Below are 17,815 nucleotides of genomic sequence, written 5' to 3'. Positions count from 1 at the left end.
TTACATGGAGGTTAAGCGGTATTTAATCTGCTTTACAAACAACACTATGTAAAACAGTCTGTCAATTTAATACTTCTTTGTATAGTGTAGAGAATTGATTAGAAACTTATATATTCTTTCTGAACACCAAAACATATATGTAAAAATCAATACTTTTCACATTTTGAAAGTTATTAAATCTACCTACGTCATTAATAAACCATATGTGGCTTTGTGGGCAAAAATTGGATTATTTTCCAATTGATCACAGGCAACTGACTTTAATGTTGTTTTCTAGATTATATTCTGAGTACCAAACCCCGAGAGATTGCAAACCATCAAGCATATAATATATTAAGCAATCCTACTAATTCATTACAAACGGCATAAATTGTGGACTCGAAAGGGCCCCCAGAATACCAGGAATATGCCATACTTCTTTGGCGGACTCCTCTTCAATCCATCCCAGCAATATCGATTAGAGCAGCGTTTCCCAGCCAGAGAACTGAACGTGGATTCGGCTAGTCCCTAGTGTGATATCAACTACTGGAGTTAGCAGAGGGTCCGCGGAGGAAAGGGGGTCCGAAAAAAAATAGCCAAGTAAAATTTAGTATTCGACCAATGAATTTCAATAGCTGATATCAGAGTAAAATTTAGGATAAGCTACTTATCTGAGGTCACATTCAGTTATGTTCTTCAGATGAAATAGAAGTACAGGAACAGAGTGCAGGGGTGATCACGTTTCAAATTACGGTAAACAAAATTAAATACACTAATAAAATAACAAAACAACTAAAATACAAGTAAGACATATATGAAATCAATATACAAATGAGCATTACTCATCGACAAGTTACGGATCATTTCTTGGTTATACATACATTAAAAAGGTACACGTGTTGAGTACGCATATAATGACTTGATACGAGGGCTGGCTGAAGAGTTCTAAGCCTGAAAGGGATAGATCAATTGGGTTAATTTAAATAGACCTTTGCCACCAACAAGTACAATCATTGAATGACCCAGGAAAAAAAGAACATCAACTGTAGTGTTATTATTTTCTTCTTACCAGACCATCTTGTTGTCTTGAAATGGACAAAACCGGCTATAGGGCAGTCATCAAGTACCAGCAACTGAAAGGACTAACCCTAACACAGATACATGCCGACACGGTATCCACTTTATGGAATGATGCCCCTTACTTTTCCACAGTAAAGAAGTGGGCTTCAGAATTTAAGCGTGGCAGAAAGAGTCTTGACGATGACCTGGAGGACCATCAACAGCAACCATTCAAGAAAACATTACCTGGGTGCATGACATGGTGATGGCTGATCGACGATTGACCACTAAACATATTGCCAGTGTTGTGGGCATCTTCCATGAGAGGGTTGAGCACATCGCCAACGAGTTAGGAATGACAGACGTTTCTGCAAGATGGGTGCCAAAGCTCTTGACTACGGATCAAAAACGTGTCAGGAACTAGTCGGTCGTCATGTTTCTAGTAATGATGACGTCATCTCAGCTTTAGACGATTTTTATTATTTTTTGGGGGACTATGTGGGAAAATAAATGGAAACCATTGACTTTGTACAGGTCTTTCACAAATAGGCTCAGCTCTGAACGTTTCAGTCAATTACGAAGATAAGGCCCCCAAGAATACATGCGTATCAAAGAGCTAGAATACATTCATTTAGCTCGTCTTTCTTTCTTTCTTAACAACTGTTTGCCGGATTGTAAATATCGAATGTATTTTGCAGAGTTCCCTTTCCTGTCATGTTTTTATTTATAAAGTTAATGCACGTTTATGTTACAATGTTACAATCTCGAAAACGCGATACAGGTCAGAGTTCTCGATATATATTTTTTAAAACTCTGCAAGGTTATTCATTTGGATATAAAGATTTCGAGTTATCTTCCCTTCCATATTTTGACTGCCGAAGCTTTTAAAATATACCATGCGTGATTTTTAACGTGATTTTAGAGCTAGCACGGACGACCTTGCTGCTGGTAGGTGGTATTAGAGGGCTGGCAAGTCACCGTCTATATTCTAGACTTGACATTGACATTAGAGAATTTCAAAGGCCGAGTCAATCCGCAGACCAATCCAAACTGTACATGCTATATTCCTGATAATGAATGCCCATCTCTTGAAGCTATGTATTAGTGACAATAACAAGTAGGTATTTGGCGTATTTTAAAATCAATATGTCTTGTTCAACTGTTATTGAAATAAGTTAATAAGATTTATTATTGAAAGCTTTAACGCACCACGTGTGTTTTATTCATATAATTGTTTATGTAACATATTTGTGCACTTTATAATCGCCACAGGGAAGTTCAAACGTCTTTTGCACCCTTGAAGCAAGCAAAACAAAATTTATTGGCTGGCTGTTGAAAACATCTGCACGGCGAATGGCCGATTATATCCCGCTGCAATCCCAAAATAAATAGATGATACATATTAATTAATTGTGCATCTATCTTTTTGAAAAGTATCGAGCAATCAAACTGATTAACTATACTTAGTCTAAGCAGAAAATGTTCACGATCGAAATCAGGCAAGGTTTTCAAGTAGCTGGTAATGAAACTAAGTTTCATCACTCTCTATAAGTTAGAAAACACCGGAAAACACCATGTTATATTGAATACCGGAAAACACCGGAAAAACACAAAATACCGGAAAACACACTAAATACCGGAAACCACCCTAAATAGGTAACCCGGAGAAGGGCTATACTATAAACCGGAAACTAACCCTAACTCTAACCCAGGCACACAGAGGACCAGGCTCCCGGTTACCTATTTAGGATGCCAGTCTCCGGGTTACCTATTTCGGGTATTTTCCGGTATTTAGTGTGTTTTCCGGTTGTTTTCCGGTATATAGTATTGCCGCTAGTTTAGTATCTGTTCTCAGGCGGAGGTAATTGTAGTAAGACAAGGTTAGTATGCTCTTTTAGTACAGATCCATGGTCATCGTGAAATTACGGTTAATGTTTACCATTCTTTGGAACTTGGACAAACGGTTTTGGAAACTGTGACTGGAGCAAATATAAAAAAGAATTTGCATTCTTCATTTTCTGGATTTTGTTTTATGTCCGTTGTAAATGCGATTATCATTATTTTGATAGTGGATAAACAGTTTATTCGATTAGAAATAAGAGCGTTTGGTTAATTCCTGTATTCCTGAACAAGATAATGGGACCAATTTTAAGCAATTTAATTGACTATCAGTCCATTGTTTTTCTTGTTGTATCTGTTCTGTTTTGTCCTAATTACGCGCGTACGACCATAATATAGGATCATGGGATGGTCTGACAAATCCCCATATTTTCCCAAAACTTATAAGCAATAAACTTTTAAAAGACACAAAATAGGTTTGACATTTATTACCAATAATTGAACAATAGATGTGCCCCCCCCCCCCTAAAAAAAACACAAAAAACAAAACAAAACAAAACAACAACCATTTTACAACCGCTATTCATCTAAAGTGTTGGGTTTTTTTGCCTTTGGCTTTGCTCAATTCTAAGGGCTACTTCGCACCCGCACCCCCCCCCCCCAAAAAAAACCCCCAAACAACAACAACCATTTTACAACCGCTATTCATCTAAAGTGTTGGGGTTTTTTTTTGCCTTTGGCTTTGCTCAATTCTAAGGGTTACTTCGCATTCAGTGACAGTTATGGCTTAAAACCGTGAACCACCAAACTTCTGCGTGCGAGGTTGAATATTATATGATTAAAACTAACGATATTGACAGGTCTGGTTACAAGTACTGTAATCCGATAATACCCAATTATCTATAATCTTAGGCTGTCGATTTATTCTATAAATATTCAATCAGACCCCATTCATCTTTGGTGAGTCGCATTTTCGGATTCAAAAATATGTCTTCAATTCTGGTATCTTTATCGTGTTTTCTGGATAGTTGTCCTTTGTACTGCGCCAGTCTAGATCATTTGTTATGCTTGAATCCACATGTTCTCTGATTAAAAATATTAAATCGCAGTTCTTAGTCTAGGTTCTCCAGATCGTCCAATACAACTTTCCCTCACTAACATTAAGCCATAAATCACCGAGTGCAAAGTTAGCGGCTGGAGGTGCTAAGCTGTAACCAAGTTGTGCATTTATATTTTGCGAATAAATGACAAGGTAGGAATGTAGTGGGGGTTTTACATCTACTTCCACCGTGGGTGATATCGCAGACAAGAATAAATGTGTGTGAAATAGCTTTATTTAATGACGGCAAAAAGGCACATTGTATAATATGCAGGGCCTATTTTAAGGTTTTATTGACGAAGCACGGTTTCCGGAGATGGAAGTTTTTTGACTGGGTTTCCCCCCTTTGGTTTCCGTCAAAATTTCCAAAACATGACTCACGATTTTCCACACAGAACTTGGTAGCTCAATTTAGCTTCTTCCATCACCGTTATTAGCTCTAATGATAATAATAATCTTTATTCAAAATCTCAGTGAGACACATGAATATAATATACACATAAAATATTTACAGTTAGTGATAGTATACGTACATAGTATTTTCAGATAATATAATATACACATCATTACAGATAACATTCAGTATTCATTTAAACTTATTTAAACTTATTTACAATAATAGAGATGAATTTACATAGATTCTCCAGTTCTGCACCGTGGCTATTAAATATATTGTACACGTTACAACGTTCATTTTTAAGGATTTGGCATTTGAAAATGTAATGAAATTCGTCGCCTAATTCACCTGTATTGCAGAGAGAACAAATACGATTTTCTTCTGGGGTCTTTATGAAAACCCCGGCTTCAATTGGCAGTCTATGACTTCGACATCTAAATTTACTAAAGTAATGTCTATATTTCGGAGGTAGATCTATTAAGTACTGTTCAAAGATGAACGTGGATTTAAATAAACGATAATTTTTGCATTTGCTTGTATTATGTACAGTGCTATTCCATTCTTGTTGATATTGATCCTTTAGCCTTAGCAGTAAACATTGCTTTAACCAATTAGCATTAATGTTACAGGCTTGGGAATCCCAAATATAAGACAACCCAGCACTGTTCAAAGCGTCTTTTATATAATTTAACCATGTATTAGGCTCATATGATTTATACAAAGTGTTATACAGTACACAAGCGATTTTAGATCTGGGACCTGTTACAAGCTTATACCAGTAATTAATCATTCTATATTTTATATAAATTTGCAAAGGATATACACCAAGTTCACCATAGACCATAACATTTGGAGTAGACATTTTTACTTTTAATACATATTTACAAAATCTCAGTTGAAGTCTTTCTAACAGTATAATATCAGTAAAACCCCATATTTCACAACCATACAGGGCGATAGGTACTACAAGGCAATTAAATAAATGTATCTGGGTATCTACATCAAGATTTAGTTTACGAGCTTTTTGAATTAATGAAAACATTGCTGAAGATGCTTTGCTGTGAAGTTGTTTCTTGGCCTTGACAAAAGATCCATTAAAATTTAAAATTATACCAAGATAAGCATATTCGTGAACGTTTTCTATTTCAACATCTCCATAGGTAATTTTAGGTGTTTTTCTTATTTTACCTTTTGAAAAAACAATTGTTTTAGTTTTTGTTGAATTAATTTCAAGTTTCCAGACGGTGCAATATTCTAACATGGCATTGAATGCAGCTTGTAATTCTGATTCACTTTCTGCTAAAAGAACAGTGTCATCCGCATACAAAAGTGCAAATAGTTTCAGGTATACACCTACATTTTCAAGATCAGTTTCATGGACGCTTAAACCTTTATAGTGTTGTGACAAGAAAGATGACAAGTCTTGCAAATATATGGAAAACAGAAGCGGGGACAGATTTTCTCCCTGACGAACCCCAACTGAACAATTAAACATATCAGACCTGTTTCTGTTGAGACATACACATGATTTGGCATATTTATACAGATTATGAATAACACGGAATATCTTGCCTGTTATACCACAGTCTAACACTTTCTCCCACAGGGGTAATCTGGGAATCTTATCAAATGTGGAACGATAATCAACGAATCCAGCGTATAGCCGTTTTTTATTACCAATATACAGATCGATAAGACATTTCAGTGAAAATATATGGTCAAGTGTGGAATAGTTTTTTCGGAAACCTGCTTGTTCGGGACCAAGTTTATAATTCGATTCTACGAATTTCGTCAGCCTATTATTGATAACTGAAGTGAACAATTTACAGAAACAGCTTAGTATAGTTATACCGCGATAGTTACAAACATCATCTTTACTACCTTTATTTTTATAAATTGGAAAAATCATACCAGAGCACCATTCGGTAGGTACAAGTCCTGTATCCAAAATCACATTAAATAATATCACATATATCGGTATCATGGTCAGTTTCGTACATTTGATATATTCATTTAGAATTTCGTCCATTCCATGTGACTTGTTGTTTTTCAAATTATTAATACAATATTCTATTTCAATATCCGTAATTGGCTCGTTGATAACATCATTGTCACCCACAACACAGTCAATCAGTGAGAAGTCATCTGGAACAAAGTTACTTTCGTTGCTTTGGTTTAAGTTTCTGAAGTAGTCATATAGCGAATCTATGCTTACATCAAACGTATTAGACGATTTTTTGCTTTGTGTCAACATTTTCCAATATTCTTTCGAATTGTTCCTTTTAAGACACTTTAAGTCCTGATTGAATTTTCTATTATAAATGTTAAACTCACTTTTCAACTGTTTTCTATATTCACAACTAGCACCCTTTAGTTTTCGTCTGTTTTCATCATTTTGATTAGACTTAAATGTGTTTTTTGCAGTGAAGAATTCTTTTCGCTTGGCTTCACAAGCGCTGTTAAACCAGGGTTTTTTCTGGGATTGTCTCTGTGCGTTTTGAAACTGTTTGATTGTCACTTGTTTGCTGATATTTGTGGCTCTCGCGCTGTCCCGGAATATATCACCAATTGTAGAACATATGTTATCAATTGATTCTTGGTCTGTGGTTTCTTTGTTAATCCCCGATAACAGATCGATTACTTTAGATACATCGTTCAATGCAATTCCTTCAGTGAATGCTGGAACTAAATCTGGATCCCATGTGATTTTGGTGAACGTCTGTTTGTCAATTTGAGCTTTTTGCGCGTGTGTTCCATTGTTTACTCCTTTTAGAATCATAGAGATTGCATTGTGTTTATCTGAGAAGAGAGCGTTGTAGTCACATATTTCAAATTCTATTATATTACCCATCGCCTTAGGACTGCAGCACACATAATCAACCACTGATCTTCCATCACATGTGAATGATCCTATACATTTCTCAGATCCAAAGCGGCCATTAACAACGTATATTCCTAGATTTTTGCATAGACCAATTAACCTTTCACCATATGGGTTTACTGTTTTATCTTGGTTATACCGTTGCAAAGGTACATCATAGCTCGAAAATGCTGACTCACTTTCGAGTTTGTCTCTCAAAAAGGTATCGTCCTCGTCAATTACAGAACAAGATTGTTCCAAAAAGAAGGTGTCGTTGAGTAATCCGGTTCTCGCATTAAAGTCACCAACTAAGAAGAATTCGGAATGTTCAGAACAATGTTCTATGTATTGATCTTCGATCATGTCAAACATGTCCAGTTTACTGTAGTCTGAGTTCGTTGGTGGAATATAAGCGACACATACAACAAGTTTGTATCCAAGTATTTTTTTATCTATAGAAAACCACATTGTATAGTCGTTCATAGTTTTATGAAAGGTGATTTCGTTCTTCAAATGTTCTTTCACTAACACTGCTACTCCCCCAGAGGCGATTTTTGACGCTTTCCTGCTAATTAAGCACGATTTGAACCCGTTTATTTCGATTAAGTCCAAATCACAAGTTTTAGTTTCAACCAAGCACACAACATCAAAATCCGCAATATAGTCCTCAAAATCACTCGATAAGAGTTTTGGTTTCAATCCACATATGTTCAATGATAATACTTTCAGATCATTTAGCTATGAACTATTATCGCCATTATTTCTTCTTTGAGTTGTAGTTATAATTCTACCACTTTGAGCAACGCGTAGTGATAGATTATTTAAGTGTCGAATAATTGTCCTAGAGTTTGACTCAATCAGTATTTCAGTTTGTGATTTCGCTCTTGAAATGAACACATCCTTATATACAGTTTCAGCCAGCGTTCGTTTAAAATTGCAGTACTCTATTTCTTTGCTCAATGTTCACAAAACTGATTTTTACTATGCCAGGTTTTGTATTGAGTCTTGATTTCATTCTAATCACTTCAGTTATATCAACATTCTTGAAAACGTGCTCACCAAGGGCTTGGATAATACTATGTGCCTTTTCTAAAATGTTCTCACTTTCTTCAAATTTGACACCAAATAGGACCACAGTTAAGTCATTATCTTCAGTCGGTCTACCGTGACTAAGTTGATTCCTGTCTTCTTCTAAATTTAACATTTTGTCCTCTAACTCTTGAACACTATTTATCACTTGGTCTATTGCTGCGCTTATGTCTATACTTAGTTCATCATATAACATTTTCACATTTGAATCAATATGGCCAATGAGTTCATCTTTCCATTTTCCTATTTTCATTTCTAACATATTACACATTTTATCTTGATTTGTTTTGATTTCTGAAACATTATTTATTAATAATTCCATCTGTTTTGTAAGCATTTCCATCGATGTAGATTCAGTTTTTTCCTCACTGTCAGTCGTTTTATGTGTTTTCTGTTCAGGTTTAGGGGTGTCTCCTTGGCTGTCTCTTGTTCTTTTTAACGTGGTGTCATCTTTACTACCTTTATTTTTATAAATTGGAAAAATCATACCAGAGCACCATTCGGTAGGTACAAGTCCTGTATCCAAAATCACATTAAATAATATCACATATATCGGTATCATGGTCAGTTTCGTACATTTGATATATTCATTTAGAATTTCGTCCATTCCATGTGACTTGTTGTTTTTCAAATTATTAATACAATATTCTATTTCAATATCCGTAATTGGCTCGTTGATAACATCATTGTCACCCACAACACAGTCAATCAGTGAGAAGTCATCTGGAACAAAGTTACTTTCGTTGCTTTGGTTTAAGTTTCTGAAGTAGTCATATAGCGAATCTATGCTTACATCAAACGTATTAGACGATTTTTTGCTTTGTGTCAACATTTTCCAATATTCTTTCGAATTGTTCCTTTTAAGACACTTTAAGTCCTGATTGAATTTTCTATTATAAATGTTAAACTCACTTTTCAACTGTTTTCTATATTCACAACTAGCACCCTTTAGTTTTCGTCTGTTTTCATCATTTTGATTAGACTTAAATGTGTTTTTTGCAGTGAAGAATTCTTTTCGCTTGGCTTCACAAGCGCTGTTAAACCAGGGTTTTTTCTGGGATTGTCTCTGTGCGTTTTGAAACTGTTTGATTGTCACTTGTTTGCTGATATTTGTGGCTCTCGCGCTGTCCCGGAATATATCACCAATTGTAGAACATATGTTATCAATTGATTCTTGGTCTGTGGTTTCTTTGTTAATCCCCGATAACAGATCGATTACTTTAGATACATCGTTCAATGCAATTCCTTCAGTGAATGCTGGAACTAAATCTGGATCCCATGTGATTTTGGTGAACGTCTGTTTGTCAATTTGAGCTTTTTGCGCGTGTGTTCCATTGTTTACTCCTTGTGTTGAAACTTGTGTTGAAATTTCTGAAACTTGTGTGGTTTCATACAAACTTGTGTATTTCCATCATCAAAAACTTGTGTTGTATTTTTCCCCAATTTATATCCAGCATAGCAACCTTTCTATGCATGACCCCTCTCTTTGCTCTGTTAGACCTGTAAAGTTTGATAAAAGAAGGAAACAAAAAAAAATTTTGTAAGATTATTATTTATTCATAAAATCATAGGAAAAAGTAAATTAATACATCAAAACTAAATAGATATTTGAAATGTTAACAGAAAAACAGAGACTTCAATTCTAATACAAATTATATTGTGTTATATATAATGACCCCTCCCCCCCCCCCCCACTTTACCCATCACAAAATATAAAATAGCTATTTATATTGTTTTTTGCCCCACACACTTTACCCATCACAAAATATAAAATAGCTATTTAAATTGTTCTTTACCCCAAAAAAAGAACTGAGAATATAAAGATATGTACACAGTATCCCTACCCCATACCCCAAAATATATAATTCAAATATATCTAAATTTAATAACATCCAAACTAAGCACTAATAAGATTAATTATGCACTAAATTGAAACAATTTCAAAAACTGAAAAATGCTACAAAATCACACTACAAGTGATTTGTGAGGCATCTAGAAATAACTAGCATACACAGAAAACTAACAAAAGAAAATTGCTCTATTTTGCAGGAGTAATAAAATGATGTAGAGCCTTTTCCTCATTAAAAAAACCCCAAACAAAATGAATATTTTATAAATAAAAGAAGCAAAGCATCAAGATTACAGGATTGAAATAAAAAAATATCATATGTACAAAAGATTTATATACAATCACAAGTCATAAGTCACAGTGGTTCAGTGAGCATAAGGCGTTGGCCGCGAAATTTCAACTGGATTTTCCGGCATAGTTCCCACTTTTCAGTGTTGGATATGGCAAGGGATAATTGGGTACAAGCCCAGAATCAAAAGAGAGAGAGACAGAGAGAAATGGGGTTTAACATCTACTCGACACAAACTAGATCATTTTGGGATTAACATATGGTTTAATTTTATTTCAATAATTCGCTAGCGCGTAGGGGTCTTTAGCAGTGGGAGGAAACCGGAGGTCCCGGAGAAAACCCACAAGATTGGACAGGCGACCCTACTCCTTGTCTACAACCGGGGATTCGAAACCATGCCAGTTGACTCAATGACAGGAGGCCGTATGATACAGCATGCACGTGCTAACCATTCGGCCATCCACCCCCACCCCCCAGAATTGAAACCAACCCAACTGCGTACACTTTGAAGAGCCCTTGAAAATTGAATTATTTGAATCAATGACAGACCTTCTGATCAAATGTGTGCGTGTTAACCATTCGGCCCCCCTGGGTACCCTTTAAAGAACCCTTGACAGTTGAAATATTTGATATAAGGGTAGGGTAGAACACAGAAAAGCAGGATATTAAAACGTATTTCATTTCATAAGCAAGGGAAAGTCACCTTAATGTAGGTCAAGGTTTTTTGTAATTCTGGGTGTATTTGATCTACATTTGGTTTCTAGTAATGCCTATTAAATACTTTATGATTTCCGACCAAATTCTAAGTGATTTATATGTCAGTTTACTTGCTATATTATACATACATATTTGAAGAGAATTAAAATCTAATTGTGTTTTGGAAGAAAATTTAACATTAATAACAAAAAATAAATATTTAAAAATTGGGTCAAATGCATTCTTTCCCAGAAGTATAAAATAAATTGATGCTTGGGTTCTCTTGTTGTTATCATACACCAAATACTCTTTCAAGGGTGTTCCAGCCTTAAAATAAAAAGTAGGCAATAAGAATACAATGTTTAAATAAACAATTTATTTTGCCACATCGAGACTGAGTCTCTATTTGGTTTCAACTTTGCGTAACGCTTATTGTGTCTTGTCCACTTAAAGACCCAGGCAGATTATTATGCTCAAATCAAATGGGTTAAAAGTCAGAAAAATGAAATGAAATGGGGTTTAACGTCCTACTGTTCTGCTCCTATACTGGGCTAATAATGACGGGCATATGCCACACAGTGTGCTATGAGGGAAATTTTGCCCGGGCAGCGGCACTATCATCTATTCTTATATCGAATTCCAACTGCCAGGGGATCTTTTACGTGCATTCCAATATTCGTCTCATCGAAAGGACTAGACAGCTGTCATTGTCAGGCCAAGTCAGAAAAAAGTCTTGAGATTTGGGACTGAAGTCTCATAATAGGTCAACTATTCACCCGGTTCATACATGTATTGTCTGCAAATCCAGATTCCCTACTACATCATTGGCAGCACCTATTTACTTGGCAATGTCTAATTATTTTTGGACCCATTCTTATTTTATTTCCATTGACAACAAATTGGATATTACCCTTTAAAATCTATTGAAATCTATTTGAAAAGTAAAATATTGTCCATCATTATTTTACTGCTATTTACTGTAATGGATGTGATTGGCAAAAATCAAGCATGCCAAGTACTTGAAATAGCTGAGTCCTAGGCATTGCCCCAAGAAGAATAACTAGATTACCAAGCAAGTGTATAGAACTAGTTGATGATTAAAAATACAAATATGTATGTTACTTACATTTTACCTGATTATCAAGCTCTGTGAGAAAAAGTTTCCATAATATGAATAGCCATTTTCAACTGTCTTGATCTTTCTGATGTAGTTAACGGAGAAAAAAAACATACTATGTATTAGTTGACTTAAATCGACTCGACGGTTAAAAGATGAAAGTTTTAATTTAATTACATTGTATTGTAATGTGTTGGTTTGCTTTGTCACAGATGAGACAAAATGAAAAAAATGAAATGGAATGGGGTTCGGCGTCCTACTGTTCAGCTCCGACTGGGCTAATGAGGTTGGGCATATGCCATACAGTGTGCTATGAGAGAAATTTTGCCGGGTACCGTGACCCTAAGGCCTACTCTTGTATCAAATTCTAACTGCCAGGGGCTATTTTACATGCACGCCAATGTGTACACGGGACCACGTTTTTTTGTTCAATCTGAACGACTAGACAGCTGTCCTTGTAAGGCCCTCCGTTCTGCATTGTCTTACTGCAAACCCGCGACCTTAAAATATGCGAACCAGTGTCTAACCCACTTGGTCACCGTAGGTCCCCACAGATGAGATAGTCATATCTACATGTATCTGGACATAAGTAAGATTCTGTCTGTGCACATACATGTACTTCACAGTTTTACTATACTAAACTGAATTTTAAATTCCAAATAATAAAATGAAATTAAGGTTTATGTCACATCAGCTCCAACCGGGCTATATTGTGCCAAACACATTATGGTGAGATTCTAAAATACCACAACAACAATCTTTTCTATTAGAATTGAACACTCACCCTCAAAAAACAACTATGAGAAATCATAGGTGCTCAAATCACCATTTCTTCAGCTCTTTTTTTCCCCATATTTGGGTTTTTTGACTTATTTTATTATATGATCTTTGATTTGCTATGGCATCTAATATGGAAACTGAAAAATATAAATATGTGACATGTAATTAACTGTTTAAGATACCTTACCATATACAAACTGTGTGATATCTAAAACCATTTGAATCCCGAAGATCTTACCGAAGCCGTGAAAATCTGTTTTAATAACCCTTGTTTGTCATGTGACTGGACTTTCACAGTAATTAGAAGAGAGCCATGTGGCTTAGTGTGTAAGGCACTGGCTTGCTACCCGGGAGTTTGTAGGTTTGCTCCCAGTGTTGACCGAGAAAGCTCATTTGGATTTTTCAGCATGGATTCCCTGTCTAGTCGTCATGGTGGCTAAGTGGGTAAGACGCTGGCTCGCTAGCCTGGAGGTAGGGTGTTCGATCCCTGCATTGGCCGAGAAAGTTCACCCAGATTTTCCGGCGTGGAGGGCCTGACAAGGACAGTTGTCTAGTCATTCGGATGATACGAAAAAACGAGGTCCCGTGTACACGTTGGCGTCCACGTAAAAGATCCCTTGACAGTTGGAATTCGATACACCGCAGTGCCGCTGTCCGGGCAAAATTTCCCTCATAGCACACTGTGTGGTGTATGCCTGTCTTCATTAGCCCAGTTCGGAGCAAAATAGTAGGACGTTAAACCCCATTTCATTTCTAGTAGTTTCAATGGAACACAAAACCTGAGGTCCAATTGGCGTGCATTTAAGCCGATAGTATGGTAGTTGGAATTTGTTGGCTGTAGCACCCGTGTCACAGTTCGACTGCTAGTTTGTGATACCCACTCGATATAAATGAGTGGTGATTGGCTAATGAATTCTAAAATCAGACGAATGCTTCGGCGAAGCGGACAGCAGGACACACCACTCAAATACAATTCGACCAAATATATTAAACATGTTTGATTCGGGCGTATGTCAGTGGATAAACTAGGTGAAGTTTAGCGCCAATTGATTCAGCCGAATCCTTTGGCTAGTTTATCCAGTACTGACGATTTAAGTTTGTACTTTCTTTATATGCAAATATCACATTTGAAAGAGGCTGTAGGCCTACTTTCTTTATATGCAAATATCTTATTTGAAATAGGCCATTATTATGTGATTCCCCACTTGAATGTGACTAGGAATAAGGTCGCCTGTCCAGTCTTGTGGGTTTTCTCCGGGTCCTCCGGTTTCCTACCTTTGCTAAATACCCCTAGGGTGTATTCGAAACAGTGTTCCGGTGCAGAGATCGGACGGAGAATGGGTTCTTGTCGGACTTGAGCAGTCTGGAATGCGTTCACGAACACGTTCCCGTTCTCAAATCCCACACTACCTCATAGCTGGTGTGAGGGAGAACAAACATGGTCGACGCATCGATAACTGCTGAGAAAACAGCATCATGGGTGCATTTATTAATTTAAAAGTTTAATACCGTTCGAAAATTGGATGAAGTATGTGGCCAGTATAACATCAAATAAGTTAGGTTGCCAGGCAACGAAACATATGCCCACAGCAGTTTAATCGTTTGCTCAGTCAACAGGGATTGTCGCATATTCATTCTTTTGTAGGTAATGTGGGCATTTACAAGAAAAGATTATAATTTTTGTCGTTTGTGGGTTTACAAAGGTTCTACAAACTGAAACAAGGGCCTTAATTGTTGAAATTTGACAGATTTTTTTGTTTTGTGTTTTACTAATTTAAATAATGCATACAAATCGGATGATAATTTTGTTGTTCGCGTGTTCACAAGGTTCGAAAAAGTGAAACAAGGGCCACAACTCTAGACATAATTCACTGAAATCGCAGAAATTTAATAGACGTCTTCGTTTTACTAATTTAAAAGATGCAAATGAATTTCACAAAGTGAAACAAGGGCCATAACTCCAGAAGAAACTAAAGGAAATTATTGAAATTAAATAGGATTCATCTCATTAAAATAAACAACATATCAATTTCAAAATAATCAGGTCTGTAGACGACGGACAAACCTACGGACGAGGGCGATGACAATATGCGACCACATTTCCATGTGGGCGTATCAAAAGGTGATGTAATCGTCATCCAAAGAATTGAAAAGGAGTAAAATGGAGTCATAATTTATCATAAGTATGCCTAATAGCGAAGTCAATACCAAACAAGTTATCGTAACAGATTGTATAAATTTAATTCATCTTGTTACCATGGATACCGTTCTCTCATGTTCGAGACTCATGAAAGTGTTTTCATGTTCTTCAGCCGTTCTCGAACCTGCGCGAACACTGTTTCTAATACACTCCTACGGTACGCGCAAGCAAATCATTCAAATAAAATTGAACAATATTAGCCTCAAAATTACCTAGCGCCAGTAAGTATAAAGGATCTATCCGACAAACACTAACAACAACTCTAGGTTTATGCAGAATTAATATAACACAACATACACAGATGGCAATAGAATGAGACAGTGTTCAGGAAAAGGGCGGAAACGGAAGAAGACTACCCGTCCTACTTGATTCTAGGACATAAAGCATGGGCCTACTTGATTCGACCTTGTCTGCGATATCACCTCGGTGGAAGCGGACGTAAAATACAACTAACCCATCATTGATTCGACCAATTTAATACAAGGAAATGAATGGCATAGTTTGTGTCAAGTGAATTTAGTGAATTTTAAACCCCATTTACTCGACCTCTCTCTACAGAGATAAATACTTTTCCTGTTACATACAATAACAATTATTGGCCATTATTTAAAAAATATATTAAAAGGAAATGAAATTCTGTTACCTGTTTTTCTTTGTGTAGTACATATGCTAACATCAATGACTGGAAAAAAAATAACGAAACTGTAGAGAAACTTCTGAATCATTGAAAGTCTAATTATTAGGCCTACACATTGATGACATTGATATAAAAAAAAGGCTGATTTGTTTGTTGTTGTTTTTTTCTTTTACAGAAATATTAAGATTACATTTCAAATAAACAACTAACACAAAAGTTAGTATCTAGCTATAGTCCATGTCTGGATATACATTTCTCCTTTTTTTTTGGCCCGAACGTCTATAAAAATCAAAGATGGCGGCCAATAATTGCAACCGGGCATTACTATAAAATCAAGACAGATTCTTACTTGCTGGTCCTAGTCGGGGGTTTCTTGCAATTATAAGTATTTGAACAACGGTGTAGCGCCGATTAGCTAATAATAATTAAGCACGATTTCAGAAAAATTAAGACAGATTCATTAGATTGCTGAATTAGCGGAACACTTTTAGAACACATAAAAAAAAATTTCTTTGTGGCGCCATTATATAAATAGAATTCCGGTGCAGCCAGTGGCAGTGGTTCTAAATCTGACTGTTTTAAACGAAACGAATTATTATATACATAGAAGCAATATATACATGCTAAATTAAATACACGGTTTTATTTTTTGTAAAAATTTACAAACCTGCGGTCTGGTATTCTATGTGACCATTATAATTTTTTTTAAAAAAATATCACGGCTAAAGCACTCTGTTGATGCTAACGTCACTACATCTAACTGAATGTCGCTGATATAATATCAAAGAAAGAATTTGTCGCAATGACTAAAGTATAGATACTTCTTCTTAGTTAGTTGTATTTTACGCCCGCTTCCACCGAAGTGATATCGCAGACAAAAAGTATAGATAACTTGGAGAACCATTATATCAATAAGTCGATTATGAGATACACGTGGATGATCAATTAAATTTGATTGGTTACTTTTCAGTTAACCAATACTGTCCAATTTCGATTACATCAACCAATTACATTATTAAGAGTTTTACTCATTTTTTTTGTTCATTGCACATTGAATCAATTTTCGAAAACACCAGGGTGCTGAAAATCACATGTACACTATATATTCATTTGGTCTATCAGTTTATTGGGTCAATAAAAAAAGACAGACATTTTAACTATACAGACAACTTAACACCAATTAACATTCAAGTCTGTCTGGCAATTGTCTGATTAATTGGTACTCACTCCCTTCCAGTGATTTTCGAGATGTGAATTAAGCCCTTTATTACTTTTCTTAAAACTTGACGACTCCCGAATTCAGACTTTGTATGGAGTTTTTTTCTTAAAAAGAAAACAAATCGTGGAAGGTACACATTACTTGTGTTAATGATATGAAAAAACACACAAGATTTTATAAATCGACACAAGTTTGTGTTAATGCAATGCAAAACAACACATAACTTGTGTAGATTAGTTTTAACACAAGTACTTGTGTTGAGATCCAACACAAGTGTTTTTTCAGTGTAGAACATATGTTATCAATTGATTCTTGGTCTGTGGTTTCTTTGTTAATCCCCGATAACAGATCGATTACTTTAGATACATCGTTCAATGCAATTCCTTCAGTGAATGCTGGAACTAAATCTGGATCCCATGTGATTTTGGTGAACGTCTGTTTGTCAATTTGAGCTTTTTGCGCGTGTGTTCCATTGTTTACTCCTTTTAGAATCATAGAGATTGCATTGTGTTTATCTGAGAAGAGAGCGTTGTAGTCACATATTTCAAATTCTATTATATTACCCATCGCCTTAGGACTGCAGCACACATAATCAACCACTGATCTTCCATCACATGTGAATGATCCTATACATTTCTCAGATCCAAAGCGGCCATTAACAACGTATATTCCTAGATTTTTGCATAGACCAATTAACCTTTCACCA

General features: G+C 35.8%; 1 long non-coding RNA gene across 2 annotated transcripts; it reads right to left on the bottom strand.

Moving 5' to 3' along the window:
* Positions 1-10,046: 10,046 nt before the first annotated feature.
* Positions 10,047-17,269, bottom strand: LOC126821234 (uncharacterized). Of its 2 annotated transcripts, XR_007680377.2 has the most exons (5): positions 16,558-17,269; positions 15,897-15,935; positions 13,058-13,190; positions 12,283-12,358; positions 10,047-11,483 (listed from the first exon to the last, which is right to left on the bottom strand). It is a non-coding gene; the product is annotated as an uncharacterized LOC126821234 (long non-coding RNA). The 2 variants fall into 2 exon arrangements; XR_007680376.2 differs by having other exon boundaries at positions 15,897-17,269.
* Positions 17,270-17,815: the final 546 nt, after the last annotated feature.

The sequence above is a fragment of the Patella vulgata genome, chromosome 5 (assembly GCF_932274485.2).
Source record: "Patella vulgata chromosome 5, xgPatVulg1.2, whole genome shotgun sequence".
In the NCBI taxonomy this organism is placed as follows: Eukaryota; Metazoa; Mollusca; class Gastropoda; family Patellidae; genus Patella; species Patella vulgata.
Note: the sequence above shows the minus strand (reverse complement) of the source record. Positions and strands in the feature narration are given on the sequence as shown.